This window comes from Rissa tridactyla, chromosome 7, assembly GCF_028500815.1.
Source record: "Rissa tridactyla isolate bRisTri1 chromosome 7, bRisTri1.patW.cur.20221130, whole genome shotgun sequence".
NCBI lineage: Eukaryota > Metazoa > Chordata > Aves > Charadriiformes > Laridae > Rissa > Rissa tridactyla.
Window position 1 is genome coordinate 49,084,928 of NC_071472.1, and position 16,304 is coordinate 49,101,231.

The 16,304-nt window shown below is 53.3% G+C and overlaps 1 long non-coding RNA gene across 4 annotated transcripts in view; it reads right to left on the minus strand.

Moving 5' to 3' along the window:
• The window catches only part of LOC128912982 (uncharacterized), a 39,237-nt gene that overhangs the window by 15,188 nt on the left and 7,745 nt on the right, over positions 1 to 16,304 (minus strand). The window contains exons 2-11 of one of the 4 annotated variants that reach the window (XR_008467805.1): positions 12,650 to 12,791; positions 9,961 to 10,189; positions 9,757 to 9,816; positions 5,433 to 5,606; positions 4,297 to 5,348; positions 4,089 to 4,213; positions 3,109 to 3,375; positions 2,025 to 2,148; positions 1,316 to 1,584; positions 950 to 1,222 (exon numbers count right to left, since the gene is read on the minus strand). This is a non-coding gene — a long non-coding RNA (uncharacterized LOC128912982). Of the gene's footprint in view, positions 1 to 949; positions 1,223 to 1,315; positions 1,585 to 2,024; positions 2,149 to 3,108; positions 3,376 to 4,088; positions 4,214 to 4,296; positions 5,607 to 9,756; positions 9,817 to 9,960; positions 10,190 to 12,649; positions 12,792 to 16,304 lie in introns of all 4 variants that reach the window. The other 3 variants (XR_008467806.1, XR_008467804.1, XR_008467807.1) reach the window with 3 other exon arrangements.

A 16,304-nucleotide genomic window follows, 5' to 3' on the forward strand; every position in this document is an offset into this window, starting at 1 on the left:
CTGGAGGTAATGGTAAGAAACTCTGGCTTGATTTTTCCCCTTTTTCTTTTTATTTCTTGTTAAATCAGCCTTGCTGGTTTGTGCCATCCTTGGCCTCCAGCAGCACCCTGCAGGAAAGGTCCCAGCTCTCGGTGCTGGTATGAGTGCTGCTGCCTCCCCTCCTCTTCCTCCCCCCACTCCCTGCCACGGGGCCAGGTCCTGCGTTCCCAAACCCCTTTCGCCACCCAGGCAGCGACGTCTGCGTACAGCCAGGGATGGGGCACGATCTGCCCCAAATGTGCCCACATGCGATTTTCCTCTGCCCCATCTTCCCTCTCTCATTTATCGCGCTATAAAAAGAACAGGAAGAAAAGACAATCCTTTTTTCTCCGTGATTAATTAAGGCCGAAGCGGGACCCCGAGGCACGGAGCAGCAGCGATACCTGTATCATTTCCAAGGTGCTGCAGCTGCGACAACGCGCTGCAGCCCCGGGACTTTCCCCTGCTGTCGTTTGTCATTGCCTGACACTGATAAAGAGCTTCTCCAGCGCTGTGTCTTTGCGAGGGAACATATCCATATCAAAGCTGCTTGGATCATCCTTTTGCAAACTACCTGCTGCATTTTCTGGCCTAGTTTCCTTCCCGATCTCAAACTCCCGGTCCTTTCCGTCCGTGAGCCCCCGCACCAGCGTGTACCACCCCAGCCTGCCCTGGATCCTGACGCTCCCCCAGCATCCCCAAGAGCTTAAAGGCTCTTGGGGAATGGTAAGGGGTCACTCAGCGTCCGCATTGCTCAGCGCGACATCTCTACAAACTCAGATGATTGTAGTGCGTCAGCCACACACTCCTGCGCTTTAATGGAAGGGTGCAGGATGCCTCCGGGGCACCTGAGTGGTCCCTGCCTGTGGCGGGATGCTCGCTGCTCTCTGTCCATCATTGCCTGTGGTGGGACGCTCACTGCTCTCCATACCTCAGTTCCCACGGCGGGATGCTCACTGCCCACCGTACATCGTTTCCCATGGTGGGATGCTCGCTGCCCTCTGTACATCGTTGCTTGTGGTGGGATGCTCGCTGCCCTCCGTATCTCGTTGCCAGCAGTGGGATGCTCGCTGACCTCCATACATCATTGCCCGTGGTGGGATGCACGCCGTTCTCTGTACATTGAGCACAACTTCTACAAGCAAAAGTCCCATGGGTGCTGGAGGCTGGCGTGAGGACCCACCGCCTGTGAGCGTCACCTTCTCTGTGGCAGCGGAGAGAGCAGCAGTTTGACACAGAGTGGAGAGCAAGTGGTCTGAGCAGACCAGCTCTGCCACCCTCCTGCGCCTGGACCTACCTTGGTGTTACGGTGGGTAACACGGTGAAACCTCCTTGTAGCCCAGGAGAAGACGAAGTCTGCATGCTGGTGTTCAACCCAGGCACAGCACACATCACAAGCTCACCTGGCAGCTCAGCAGATCGCCGCTTACAGCAATCCAATGTTTCGCAGGTCCAGGCGTCTCTGTCCAGCTCACCTGGGCCAGCCGGGATGCTGAAAGCTGCTGTGATGAGTCAGGAGCCAGCGGGGATTTCTGGCCAGGCAGCAAGGTTACACCGCACGATCCGCTGGAAGAGTTACAGATGCTCTATGGATAATATTAATATCCCATAATTATTATTCACCTGCTATCGCCAGGCTCAGACTGCCAAGGGGTCCCTGCCCACTTAACCTTGGGGTGATGGATGTTCTGCTCTGGTGCCTACAGCCCCAGGTGGGTGTCCGGAGACTGAGGCTCTGTTCCCAGGTAGGAACATCCTTCAACTTCTTTTGGGCCTCAACACCTCAATCTTTTAAATGGCATTAATAATGTTTCCATGTGCGATGAACACATTCTCAGGCAGCATTCGACACGGGAGCAAGCTCCCTGGGACGTGGAGACGGAGGTGCTGCAAGCAGGTACATGGAGCCGCAGCTGCTTGGGGTAGGCGGTCTTGTGAAAACAGCACCTAATTCTCAATATTCCCTCAAGTCACGGTGTTTGCTTAGTAGAAAAGTAAATACTCACCTCCCCTGAGACACGTCGCAGCCATAGGAGCAGGTTTGAGCAGCCAGAACATGAGCAATGTAGTTACGGCCATCAGGAAAATCATCTCCTGGCTTTCAAACGGAGCAAATTTCATGTGGAAAACCTGGGAAAAGAATAACAAGGAATTGCAGCATATTTTTTTCCATAGAGATACTTTTTTCTTTATGATGGCACTTTAACAAGAGCTTAATGAACAGCATTTTCTTGTTTTTGAGAGGCACAGACAGGCCAGATAAAGTTACCAATTCATTAGCATCCCATCATGAATGTAGCCTCCATATTCCCCAGCCATATGGTCAGCACGATGCGCTTCCAAAAAAACAGGGACATCTACAAAGGCTTTATTACCATCAGCCATCACGTTAAAGTAGCCTGTGGTTATATGGAGATGGGGAAACATCTTATTTCAGGATCTTTTGGGTGTGAAGGAACACAACGTGGACTGGGAGGTAAGGTGACTCTGTAGGACACGAGCATCCCTCTTACCGCAGACGGGATTTTAATCAGGATCACCTCTCGCTCCTGAGCAAAATGCAGTCTCCAGAGTGGATACCTGCCTGGGTGGAAGACGCAACATCTGCTTCCATCTCTCTCCAGATACATTCCCCATATGACTAATTAAACCTCCCATCAGGCTGAACTGTGTGTCCGGCAATTAGCTGGAAACCTCGTTGTCCAGCAATTAGCTGGAAACCTTAGTTGAAACCTCAGCCAGCCACGGAAAATTGAGAGGTTCTCCCCATTCCCACCACGTGGAGGCCCAGCAACCATAAGCAGCATCTGCGGGTGGCGTTAGGTGGCCATAAATAGATGTTAAGTGACCATATGCAGCTGCTGAAGGCGGTAATCTGTTACAGACACTCCCCGCTCCCACCAAGGCAGGCACAGCGGAAAAGCACCCAAAACCAGGGCAGCCAAGAGTAGCATCCCAAGGTAATAGTAGACCATGGGGACTTTTGAAGGGTTTCTTGGAGGAGCAAAGAAATTTGCTTCGATGCACGTGGACCAGCCCAAAGAGCTGCTGACCCCCGCAGAGGTGCGCACGGCAGAGCCTGCACCTCACCTCAGCCCGGGGACACTTGTCCTTGGAGAGCCCAGGTGGCATCTCCCACTCCTCCTGAGACCAAGCCACCTCCGCTTCTCTCAGCGCCATCGAAATCTGCCTCCCGGCTCCCAGCACCACGCGTGTGTTTTCTAACAAGCAAATAACTTCTTCCTCACTCCGGAGCTCCGTTTGCAATTCAGTGAGACCCAGCGGGAGGGTTTGCGCTCCTCCTGCATTAGCCGACCTGTGTCAGCATTTTATTCTGCAGCCCTGTAGGTTTTTTAGCTAAAAAAAAAAAAAAAAAAAAAAAATCAGAGGAGTTTTTCAAAGCTTTAACGGCTTTGAAAACAACACGGAGAGTTCTCTTTACTGCAGGAGAGGTTAATGATCTCCCTCTGCTACAGAACTAAACCGGACATCATAATAAATAATCGTAATAAGATATAAAGTATCACCTGGAGTCATTCAATACAGAGCAGGTAGGAGTTATGATGCACTTCCATTATTCAGAGTAACTGCTAGGTGTGAAAATTTCAAAGTAAAGGTAGTCAATTATAAAAAATGAAAAGCAAAAGCCTGCAATTAAAATATTACTTAAACAGAAAGAGATTATTTCTTGCTTTGCCTGGGAAGACCCAGTGCTCTGGCTCCCGGCCGCGCTGCAGCCCTGAGGCTGCGATGCACAGAGGTCCCTTCTCCTCACCTCTCTCCTCCCTGCAGCCCAAGCCGAAACCCCGGCAGCGTGACACCTACAGTCCTGCCACCAAACCCCGTGGTGGCCCTGCAGGACCCATCTGCATGACTGCTCTGCACCGCCAGAGCCAAGCATCTCCTCAGTACCACCTGAGCTGGCACCTTCAGGTTGTTCCGAGCCTGACCTTCAGGCAGAGGAGCAGTGACACCAGCCCACGGGTGCTCTGAAGAAGGACATCAGAGCAGGCCCATCACCCAGGTCATCACGGAGCTCCCAGTAATGCTGGTTTTCCAAGGTGCCTCACCTGGGCTCTGCCTGAGCACATCTCGGAGGGCCCGATCTTCAGAGGGTGGACAGGCGCTTGCACACAGGTCTTTAAGACGTCTTCTATCCCAGTGGTCCTCGCTCCAACTGCTCTTGGAGGTGCAACTATTAATAAAACAGGGGGTTTACTCAGGCACATCCAAAAGGACATTTGCCTTGATTGACAGAAAGTATGGAAGAGAACTTACAGGAGCATCCCTGTTTGGGTTCATAAGGATCAGAAACGCATTGCTCAGGCTCCAAGGCTACTCTGCCCCATCCCTACTCTAGACGTGAGCGCGGTTTTGCTGTTTGCAGAGCCCAGAGTGACACAATGGGTACCTGGACTCCAGTGGAAAGCAGGGTTTGTGCACGGACAATAAAAACTCCATCAGAAACACCAACTGCAGCACCGGGGAGTGACACGACCTTAGAAACCTCAGCACAAGCCAAGGGTGACAACTCAGCTGCCACCACCTTGCAGCTGCACCGGGCGCTCAGAGCGGGAGGCAGGAGTCAATCCATCACCGGCGGCAGGAGGTGCCCCCAGCACAGTGACGGCGAGGGGAGGGGGTCGGAGTTCGCATCAAATGGCATTAATCACCTTCCCCGAGGCTCTGCAGACACCGGACAGTCCTATTAATCAGAGGCGTATCAGCCCTCCAGCCGGGCCGGGGCCCCTTTGTGCGGGTCCCTTCCCATCACAAACAGATAAGATTATCAGTGACGAGCGAGACACCCATTGAGTAACACCCGAAGCAAAGAATGGGATTTTTTTTTTCTTATTTATCCCCCTGTCTCAAAGATGAGCTGTTTCTTGTCTTGTCAAACCACATCCTTTTCTTTAAAGAACCAGCTTTAAGAATCCAATTTGTCAAGCTGGACAATCATTTGAGAATCCATAAAAAGCCTCAGTGACTTTATCAAAAAAAATAAATCAGAAGGTTTTAAATGGTAACTGAAAGGGATTTGAAAATAGGTTGAGTGGCCTACATCAATTAATCTTCAGAGAGCTGGGGCTTTGTGAAGCTGAAGTGGCGGAGAAGTGTCAAAGTCTAGTTACCAGGCTTGAGGAGATGGAAGTTATCGATATTTCTCCTCTCCTTTTTCTCTCTTTTCTTCTTTCTCTGTCTCTTCAGAACATGGTATGGCAGTATCCCCTGCGTCAGGGCACTGCAAAGCCAAGAAGAGTTGGGTAGTCAAGCCAAGAAGGGCTGGGTGGTCAAGCCAAGAAGGGCTCAGTGGTCAGGGCTGCTCTTTCCTGTTGAGATTTTTCTGCGGTCATTCCCAGCATCAGCCAACGGAGGCCAGACCTGCTGTCCCACCGTGGTTTCGGGTCCCTCACCATCACTGCTGGTGAGTGCCGGCGCTCTCCTCCACTGCAGCCACAGGGACAACCGTTGGAAGGAGCCATCAGACACCACTGACACGGACACTTGAAGGCAGCTGGGGAGTCCCGAGGCACGTTATGAAACCTGAGGGTCCAGACACTTCCATCACCAGCCAGGGCTCAGCTTGTCTGAGGAGGGAGGAGAGAAGGGGAGAAAAAGATAAATAGCTTCGGTTCAACCCCGGGGCCCAAGCAAAGCATTGCAAACCGACAGGAGGACCTCGGGGCTTGCAAAACAAAATGAAGAAGGTGGTAAATGAGGTATTTGGCTGAACAGACACAGTCCCCTGGCTCAGCGATGGATGTCCTCGCCCGCGTAATGAAAGCGGACAGTCCCTATTGCTCTTCACTTTCCAGCTACGCCGCCCCCCCAGGAACACACGGCCCAGGGATGGGGCGGAAAGATGCTGAGCCCCAAGGAACGCAATCAAGAATTAGAGAGACTTAGGGGACACGCGGATGAAAACAACAGACCGGAGAATTTGCTGAAAAAAAAAAAACCAACAAACCAACAAACAAAACGACCTTGGGAGGAATCAAAACGCAGCATAGAGAAGGGCCACGCTGCCACTCGCCGGTACTGAGAGCAGGATGTGAGGAGCTCCAGATGGCTTTTTGTTTTAGTGCAATAAAAAATTTAATCTGACAGGCAAGTGTGAGGCTGGATAATAACAATAACACAAATAATTTCCTTGAAAAAATGAAAGGAACCTAACAGCTCAAAGATATCTTAATTTGCTGCAAAGAAAAGAAGACTATCTGTTACTTACTGCAGTTGGGAGCATGTTCACAAGCTTTCAAACGGTATTTTGTTGCAGAAGTATAATATAAGGACACTTTACTCGCTTTCCAGTCTGGGGAAATAGATCTGACTTGGAAATCGGCCAGAAGGGCTGTAAGTTAGGGCTCTGAAGTGAAGGTGATAACTTTGCCAATTAAATATGGATGTGATTTTTTTTTTTTCCCCTCTCCTTCCCCTGAATACTTTTGCACTGTCATTAGGTGATGATATAAAGACACAGGCCTCCTGGTGCAGCTTAATTGCTCATATATAGAAAAATGATGAGCTCTGTTGCACTGCACGAGTACTGCCGCGGCTACTCGCTGCCTTATTAATAGGTGATACCAACGCAAGTTTAATTCTTCTGCCCAAGGAGAAACAGAGAGATAGCAAAACCCCCGTGCAGCAAAGTACTTCAGCGCTCGCCAAACTGCTTTGCTGAACAGCGATGGACCTAAGAGCAAGCTTATATTTAATCACACAGTTAAAGTGTTTTGCTGAGTTGATGCCTGGCGCACTGGAGGCAGGATGGACTTCCTATTAAGCGAGCTTTTATTTCCATATCCTTATATTTTTCCTTTTTATTGCTGACGATCCTATGTTTTACAGTCTGCTGCTGAATGATTTCTAGCTCAGGTTGAAGCCTGGGCAAGCTAAGGACAAAAAAGGCTGTTGTTTTAATTAGCATGGACCTCAGCACTTTGGAACGGGATGCTGGGAGGGCTCGGGGCTGCCTTCCCTGGGGATGGACGTGCCTCTGGGGAGCACCAGGATGGACCCTCCAGGGCAGAGATGACCTTCAGAGCATGGGGGTGACAAGGCACACCTTGTTCAGAGGAGAGCCAGAGGGAGCGTGCAGGCGCAGAACATGGGGAATGGGAAAGGTTCAAAGCCCAGGTGGCCAAAGGATGCTGCCTGTTAATAGTAATAGTAACAGCAATAATAATAATTTCATTATTATTCAATATTATTCAATAATAATATTATTATTATTATTCAACCTTCAGGAAAGCAGTGCTACTGCATGTTTTCAGTCTTCACTTCCTCAGCAGCCAACAGCTCACCCCTAAAAATCCACGTGTGTATCTATCTGCTTTGCAGCAGCCTCTCTAGGGGAGATTTTTTAAAGGGATTGATTCTCCCCCCAAAAAATGGGGAGAGCCACCCTCCCGTCTGCATGAAAAGCTGACGAGAACAGGCTTTGCACCTGCCAGGGCTCTGAAGGCCGAGTTTCATTCCCGAATAAGCTGTGGTGAGCACGGGAGGGAGCGGAGCAGGGAGGGGAGGCTGCGACTGAATTGATGGCAACGGAAAAAGCAGGACGTACAAATGGCTTGAGAAAAGGCGTGATGAGATGTGACTGCCCTGGGTCCTGGGACTGGAAAGAGCAAAATGGGAAAAGACCACCTGGACGAAGAGAAAGTGCTTCTGATTGCTTGGGGAAAAACGGAGTTAAAGATCATTGGAACGGACAAGGCAATCTGGCGGCAGCGCGGCGCGTTGATTGCTCCCGGCGCGACGGCGGGGCTGCGTCCCTCCAGGGGCTGCCTGCTGGGCGGGGGGGATGGACCCGGCCACCATCCCGGGGTGCCGTCCACCCAGAGGGGTGTTGTCCAGGCACAAGGTTCCTGTCGCACCGGTGTTTTGGGGGCATGAGAGCTCTGTCAGCCCCAGTTTTGCCAACTCCCCTTTACTCCTGTACAAACCAGAAAGCTCAGCCCCAGGCAGGGCACTGGGGGGAGCTGGGGGCCGCCCTGCCCAGCCCTTGGCTCAGCGTGGGCAGCAGAAGTGAACCGAACCGCTATGGGGGAGCACCCATTCAGGCGTAACTCAAAGCCCAGGTAGGGACCGATGCCCTGTGTCTCCCCCAGTCCAAGGACCTTAACCCCAAGCAATGATCATAGAATTACAGAATTGCCCAGGTTGGAAGGGACCTTTCAGATCATTGAGTCCAACCATCAACCCAACTCTGACAAAAACCATCACCAAACCATATCTCTAAGCACTACGTCTACCCGTCTTTTAAATACCTCCAGGGATGGTGCCTCAACCACTTCCCTGGGCAGCCTGTTCCAATGCTTAATAACCCTTTCAGTGGAAAAATTTTTCCCAATATCCAATCTAACCCTCCCCTGCCACAACTTGAGACCGTTTCCTCTTGTCCCATCGCCTGTTCCTTGGGAGAAGAGACCGACCCCCCACCTCTCTACGCCCTCCTTCCGAGGAGTTGCAGAGAGCAAACAGGTCTCCCCTCAGCCCCCTTTTCTCCAGGCTGAACACTCCCAGCTCATCCCGGGAATACGGGCGCTCTGGGCTTGCGATTCACACATCCAAAGGTTTTCTAAAGGTTATGCAAAGGTTACCGCACCACTGATATGTTGGATCAGCACACTAGCTCTGTTTGCCTAATTTCCAAAGCCTGAAGGCTCCCGGGCAGCTCAGCAGCACGACTTGAAAGGCTCCGGTTGCCCCCGTGCATTTGTAGTGATCCTTCAGCCCTAAACCGCCTTCCAACACACAGGGTGACTGCGGCGATGAAGATAACAAGAAATAATGATGTATCCATTTCCTCTACCTTGGGCGTTTTTAGGCTGCCTCATCTCAGAAATGAACCAATTTGAGCGTTTTGCATGACGACCTGTTGGACTCCGTCGCAGCGACGGGCAGATGGTTGCGTTTGTATTCACACAATACCTCTTATACCGTTAATCAGGCTGGTACCCCAACGACTGCTCGATTTTGAATTCACGGATTGACCCAGCCTGCTCGGTCTAATCTGCCTGCACCCCCCCGAACTCCTGCCTTTCGAGAGGGAGGCAGAGCCACAGGAAGACGGAGCGCTGAGCGTGCTCTGGGCAACCGGATAAACCAGCAGCAGGCTCAGGAGCCCGACCGCGGTCTCTAGCTGTAGGGTTAACGTTATCTGCAGCACACGCAGAGACGGACAGATTCAACACAGGCATAACACGTATTTTTTCAGACGTCCCTACTCATGTTATTAATTATATGTCTTGGGTTACTAAACACAAGCAAATTAGGATGATTTCCTGCCCAGCATCGCAAGCCTGTGGTTTGCTATTCCCTTTCACTCAGGAATTAGCCTTTCTGGATGATTTCCCTGCCAGGCTTCCCGTGCCTGAGCACGGTTTCCCGGCTCCCAGCGTTGGAATGCACCCAATCCATTCCCATTGCAACTCAATGTGCTTCGCAAACTCCGTTACTTGTGTTGCAATTTCACATTCCCAAATACTGGGTTTAATAGTAGTAGCAGTGCTCCTCATGCTGCTTCAAATTTAAATGAGCCAGAAGAAAAACATTCTGAAATGTTTTCACTCAGGCATTTGGATTTTGAAGGACGTTTTAAAGACAGAGAACACAACCCGGCTCCTGCTGACGTTCAAGAGGGTTTCATCGTTTACTTGTGTGAGGAAGAACAAGCGGGTGTCAGTGCAGCCAGGACAGGAGTGAAGTTTGGCACGACATTAAGATGTAACTTACTTTTCCAATCACCCCAGATGCTCACGGAGCAGGGCAGGCTGGAGGCCTTGGCTGGAGGTCCTGTGTTGAGAAAATAAAGAGCCATCAGCAGCAGCAGATGGAGACCAAGTAACCTTGCTTACACCAAGAAAGCGCAAAAGCACATACATTTCTTTAGAAGCTGCTACTTTGGAGGGCCCCACCACAAAGCCACCCATGAAGTACCTCGAGAAGCAGCTGCAGCGCAAAGGGAGACATTCCCAAAACAAGGAACAAAACCACCACTGGACTCGTGGTGGGAAGGACACCGCAGGCACGTGAAGGCAAACCGGATCTCAGCCTGAACACCAAACTTTTCTTCCCTCTGAGGAAGTGAGACAGGAGAGTCTGGATTTCCTTCCAGCAGAGGTCCAGGGCTTTCACTGGCTGCGGACACCGCGTGAACAGAGTGGGGCTGAGAGGCAGCAAAACAAAACAAGGAGATGCTGAATAAAAGAGCCGCAAACACCCGATGGCCAGCCCAGGATGAAATCCACACTGCAGGAACACCTCCAACTCACCCAGGGGAATTCGTACACCTCTTTCTGAGCTATTACATCTGGTTGATGAAGGCTTTCACGTTGGGTAGCTTTGGTTGCCTTCCAACACCGCTTGCTAACACCTGAAAACTGGTGGGTGCTGGTGGATGCTGGGGGTCCCCCATCCCCAAGCCCCCCCAGACTCCCGTGCACCCACCCTGCCCCACAGAGCTGGAAAGGACAACCATCAGCAGCAGAGAGTGGAAAACTTTCCGTCTCTCTCCTGCTAATTATGATCTTATTTTACAGAGAGAAGCTGTCATTCAGCCTCCTGTAATGGCTAGTTTCTATTTCAACTCTCCCTCCACCCTATTATCTTTTATAAAATTCAGCCGGGCTGGGTGATGGATTGATAAGGGACAGTCCCGGCGGGAGCCGGCTCGCTCAGAATGGCTCTCACGCACGCCCAACTTCTGTATCTTTTTAAATATTTCAGTTGTTTGAGATCTTTATTTCACATTTCGATTTCCTGTAGTACAGTAAATTTATCTTAGTCACCCAGTCAAGTTCTCTCCAAGCCCCTTATCTTCTCCTCCTCCGTACGACTGAGAGCACCTACATTATCTGTGCTGCCGATAACGCCGGCTGTGGCAATCTGCAGATCACGCCGATCGGGCGGCGCCACAGCTGAAAGGAGACCTTGGAAGCCCTGTGCTCATCGCCAGCTGGAAGTTCATCGCTCAAACCCGGCACCGGCTCCTGCCAAGGTGAAAGGCGGCTCCTGCTCGGCCAGAGGAGAAGTGCCCGGAGCTGCCTGCAGACCCGAGGGATGCGGAGAGCAAGGGCGGCTGCTCCCTGGGGCTGCGGTCCCAGGGATGCTGGTCCCATCCCAGGCGCATCCTCCTCCTCCTCCTGCCCACCAGCCCCGACCGCTGCTCAGGAACGGCTGCAGCACCTCATTCCTCATCCCCATTATTCTGAAAGCAAACACTGGCCTCATTTTTCAAGTGTATTGTAAACCTGCACAACCACCTCCTGATTTTACTGTCTGTTTGCTTTACCATAAACACCACCAGAGCTTCCCCTAGGCTTGGGAGAACTGGATGGGGCACTGGGAGGGGCTCCTGGGAGACCCCAGCCAGCCACCAGCAGAGGAACCGGAGCAGCACAGCGGCTGCGCGCACAGGGCAGGCCAAGAGGGTCCAGTTTCGGGGTGCTCAGGGGACCCCAAGCCCAGGGCTCTGAACCGTGGGACACCCTGGAAGAGCAGTCCCACAGCACCGGGGCTGCCTGCGCAGGGAGAGGGGTAAAGGCAGCTTCTCCCACGGCTGGCAGCTCTGCGGCATGCCCTGCCAGCGCCGAGCATCACACGGCACAGACAGCTGTGCGGGAGCTCCATGTCACAGATGACATTTGAGGGTATATAAAAATCACGAGACACATGGCTCCTTTCTGCCCCCTCTTCCCTGGCATGGAAGGTCCCACGGGCAGTTCCATGCAAAGGGACCAAACACGAAGGACATGGAGCCAGGGACCCTGTGCTGAGCCTCCCCCCCTCCCTGCTGATGCCTGGAGGGGGTCAGCATCGCCTCCATCCCTGCAGCCTCAAGGAAAAGCCCAACTGGGACCATTTGGGATGCCTTCAATGGAGCGGCTGCTCCCAGTGGAGAGGTCTGTTCCCACCAGCAGCCCTGCCAAGGCCCGGGCTGCTGGCAGAGGTCATGAGCACAAGGATGTATTTTCCCCCGATAGACCACAGAAGTTAAAATATCTCGAGAGCGAGGAGCAGAGGGAGCACCCTGCACCACCGTGGGAAACCCCCTCCCGACAGCGTCTTCATCATCCGCAGGACAGGGGTTGGGAACAATCAGATAAAATAAAATTAAAAAAAATAATAACAAAATAAAACCCCAGGTAAAACAAAGTCACCTCCTCGCCGTGGCGGCCGCGGTCCCGCCGGCAGCGCCGAGCCACGGTCAGGCAGCACCCCCTGGTGCCACCGCGGGTGCGGGGCTCTGCCGGGGGGCACCCCATGCCACGGGCACCCCACGCCGCAGGGCTCGGCCGTGGGGCACCCCACACTGCGGGGGACGAGCCGGCAAACTGCCCGGCAAAACCTCGGCGAGCCGTAAGGGCAATTAAATTCTTCTGTTTTCTCACTCACGAGTACGTTTCATGCAAAACAACGAATGTGATCGCCATGGTTTAACCCCAACCAGCAACTGGGACCATGCAGCCGCTCGCTCACCCTCTTTTTACTCCCCAAACGGTAGGGAGAAGAGGGAGAAAAGGAGGGGAAAGGAAAATAAACTTGTCAGTTGAGATAAAGACAATTAAATAGAACAATATCAGAAAAGGAAAATAGCAATAATAATGACACAAGTCACTCTCACCACCTGGTGAATTGGCACCATCCCGAGCAGTGATTGTGGATTCCCCTGCCTTGGCCAACCCTCATTTCTACACCGAGCAGCACGTCTATGGTACGGAATATTCCGCTGGCCATTCCGTTGTTCTGTCCATGCTCCTTCTCAGCTTCTAGGGGAAGATGAAAAGAGTCCTTGCAAAGCACAAACATCACTTAGCAACAACTAAAACGATATGCATTATTGACGCTCCTTTCACAGCGATCACTAGAAAGAAAATTAACTCTTTCCCAGGTGAAACTATGCCAGTGATGAGCCAGGCAGGCAGATCTTGCCTGCTCAGTTCTGAGCACAAAGCACACTGGTTTGGGACCATACCCATCCCGACGGCCAGGATGCAGGAGATGTAGCTTCCTTCCTGGGGAAGAAGTGGGTTTTGGTACCAGTGGTGAAATTCCCGCCTTGCTGGTGACAGCACAACAAGGAGCTGGGGTCCTGTCCTCACTGTGCCACTGTGGTCATCAGCAACCCGTGCAACAGCACTGGTTCTTTGATCCAGATTTTTTAAAAAAAAAAGGGATGCTCCCACCTCCTCTTACAGCATCATGGAGCTGCACGGGGTGAGTCTGCAAAGAGCGTGCTGGAACCTGACTGTGGTGATAGAGAGAGAAAATGTTACTGGTTTTGTACAGGGGTTTCTGCACGCTTCAAGGAGAAGTTTGTTGTGGTGGGAAGAGGCAAGGGGACTTCACTTTCGGTCTGCCAGTGGCTTCCCGGCCCCAACACGGCAGAAATGCAGAGAGCAAAGCTGGCACCCTTCTGCCCAGCCTGTCCACCAGCCCCAGCTTTGGGGGTGACTCGAGTGAATCCTCATGGTACTCTTGGGAATACAGGACCAGGACCAACAACTCCTTGCACACCAGCCAGCAGCCAAAGGCAACTTTTGGGCAGGCTACGCTCAAACCAGCAGCCTAGAAGCGAGGTGCTCGCCAGCCTCTTCCCGGCTCTTGGAGTGATTTTGTCCCCTAGGATCAAACGCAGCAGCAGGACACCCAATAAATACGTCTGCAGAGCGGTGATTTATCTGTAGGGGAAGCCATGGAAATTCCCAAACCCTCTTAAATATCCACTTCTTGGCTCTAAACAGTCCATAACTTGCCAACTGGGGAATGTATTTGTCTGCTCCCCTCTGTATATTTTCTGCTTTTCATTATAATTTGCTAAATAATACATGACAATGAGTTATTTATCACACTCAGCAGCTTCGTGATCCCCCCTCCATCTGGAGGAATTTCACCCATAAATCAGTCCCACAAATACCCGCTGGCGTTGCCGCAGCACCTGTCCCCCCCTGACACACACCCCCACCACCTGCCCCAGCGGCTCCTGGGCTGAGCATCGCCGGAATTAAACAGCGTTTCTCTGCCCCAGGACAGCCGTCTCCCTCCCTGGGGCTCCTCTCCTTGTGGTCCTCCTCTGCACAGCAGCCACAGGGCAAAGGAGGAATAGAAATAACAGAAGACACAAACCCAGCAGGTAAAGAAAGCGGAGGAGGAAGCTTTGCTGGGAGCTCCACCTCTGGGGCTACACTCCTGGGAGAAGCAAAAGTGGCACCAAGAGGTAAACGAGAGTAAAATTCATTGCTCTGAGGATGTAAAGGGACCCTGGGAGGGAGGCTGGATATTCCTGGCCCTCGAGTGGGTGTTCCCAGGGATATGACCCAGCACAGGCGGGGATTCAGAGGATGCAGCGAGGCCAGGAGGGTCCGGAGCTGCCCTGGATGGAGCAGCATCGGCAGAGCTGACGGGCAGGAGGCACCAGGCTGAGCTGAGCCCTGGGTGGACACGGCACACCTACCTGCTCCTCTCGTGTGACCTGCGAAGGGCTGAAGGCTGCAACCCCTCTATCGGCCTTGTATTTGGAGGATACCCTGAATACGGCGCACCATCCCGCGTCGGGGAGGTGCCAGAGGGGCTGCCCCTCCAGCCCAGCACTAGCCAGACAGGCAGCCAAAGCCAGCGGCTCTGCCACACGGCTGGGTGGCCACCGAGCACATCCCTGCACAAGCCAAAACTTCTGCTGACCTCCAGGCACCACCCGCACTGCATCCCGACTGGGGACCCGGAGGGAACGGTCCCACCAGCGACCCTCTCGCCCTGCGTGCCACCAGACCCCCCGTGCACCCCTCCTTGCGCCCCGCTTCACTTTGTTTCGCAGATGGCAACTATGGGAAGGGAGAGGCCAGCGCTGTGAGTAGGACGCGAGCCCAATTGTTCCTGGTCGTGCCAGGCAGCTGATAAATGGGCTGAGACCTGATGGCTTCGTTGCAGTGCTGCGGAGCTCACAGGCGCTGGCACTCGTCTGCCAGGCACATACTAATGGAGAAAAATCCTAGACACCGGTAAATACGGAAATTCTTTAAATGCTCCTAAAAAGGGAGGAGCAGAGGGGCTGGCGCTTTGCTCCTCTTCCTTTGATTGCCAAGCTGCAGGAGATCTAGCCGGAGCAGCTTGGAAGTGCCCAGTTCCCAGGGCGGAGAAGGCCCGAGGGAAAAATAATCCAGGTGCACTCCAGGCTCCTGCGGCTTGGCTCTCCCCGCCCTGCTGCCCTCCGAGTGGGGCCAGCAGGAGCTGGTGACACCAGCTCAACCTGATGTCTGCCGGTGCCGCTCCTGGTGTGGAGAGGAGGAGATGGTTTTGCCCGGATACCGCATCCTGAGGATGCTTTCTGCTGGTGTGGGACTGGGACCACGGGGCAGCTCTCCAACAGCTCCCAGCTCCACATTCCAGGGGACCGGATCGCGTCCATTAACTCCTTGAGCACTCATCCTTGGAACCTGCATCATGGGCTGGCAGGAGTCCTGGGAACAAGTGAAGGGAACCCGGGATGGAGGATTTGAGCACACAGCGGCAGATCCAGCCGGCACGAGGGCTGTGCCAGCGCCCAAGCTGGCACGTGAGCAGGTTTGCCCGCCCACGGGGCAGGCAGCCGGGGTGCAGGTGGTGGCTGGCATGGTGGCAGGCACGACACGAAGGGATGCAGACCCGATGAAGGGATGCAGACCCGACAGAGAGCCAGGAAGAGAGAAAAGTGATGCAAGGAGTGGGAACGGGGCACTGAGGCTAAGCCAACACCAGAGAATTAAAATGTAAATGCACTCACTGGCTGGCCAGAAGCGGCTGGAGCATTGCCACCGCCATGCCACCCCGAGAGCCACACTGGGCCAGGCAACGTGGCCTTTTACAGAGCCAGGTACTCCGCATGCGGGTGTCACCGAGTGACCGTCACAGCAACACGGGGAGGTGGGTGAGGACGGCACCTTGACGGCTTTTTGGTGCTCGGCTCCTGCGGCAGATGGTGTAAGAGCTGCAGAGGGATCCGCGATGTAGGGAGCTGGGAGTTTTCCAGGGTGGGCGGCTGGGGAATTCCAGCCTGAGTCACGCAGCAGGAAAAAGAAATCGGTTCGCTCAAATTAACGCTACTCCTTCCCCCACACTTGCGTGAAAGGAGGGCTCTTCCTTCTCCCACCGCCTTGCAGAGTGATACAGCACCGCCTGCCCTCAGGACGCAGCACAGGATGACACCCATGGCCTGCAGCAAGGGGAGAAGGCAGCAGATGGGTGCTCCTAATCCCCCCTCCGAACCGACACCCAGCCCGGGAAAAAGGGAAAACTCTCACAAGCTC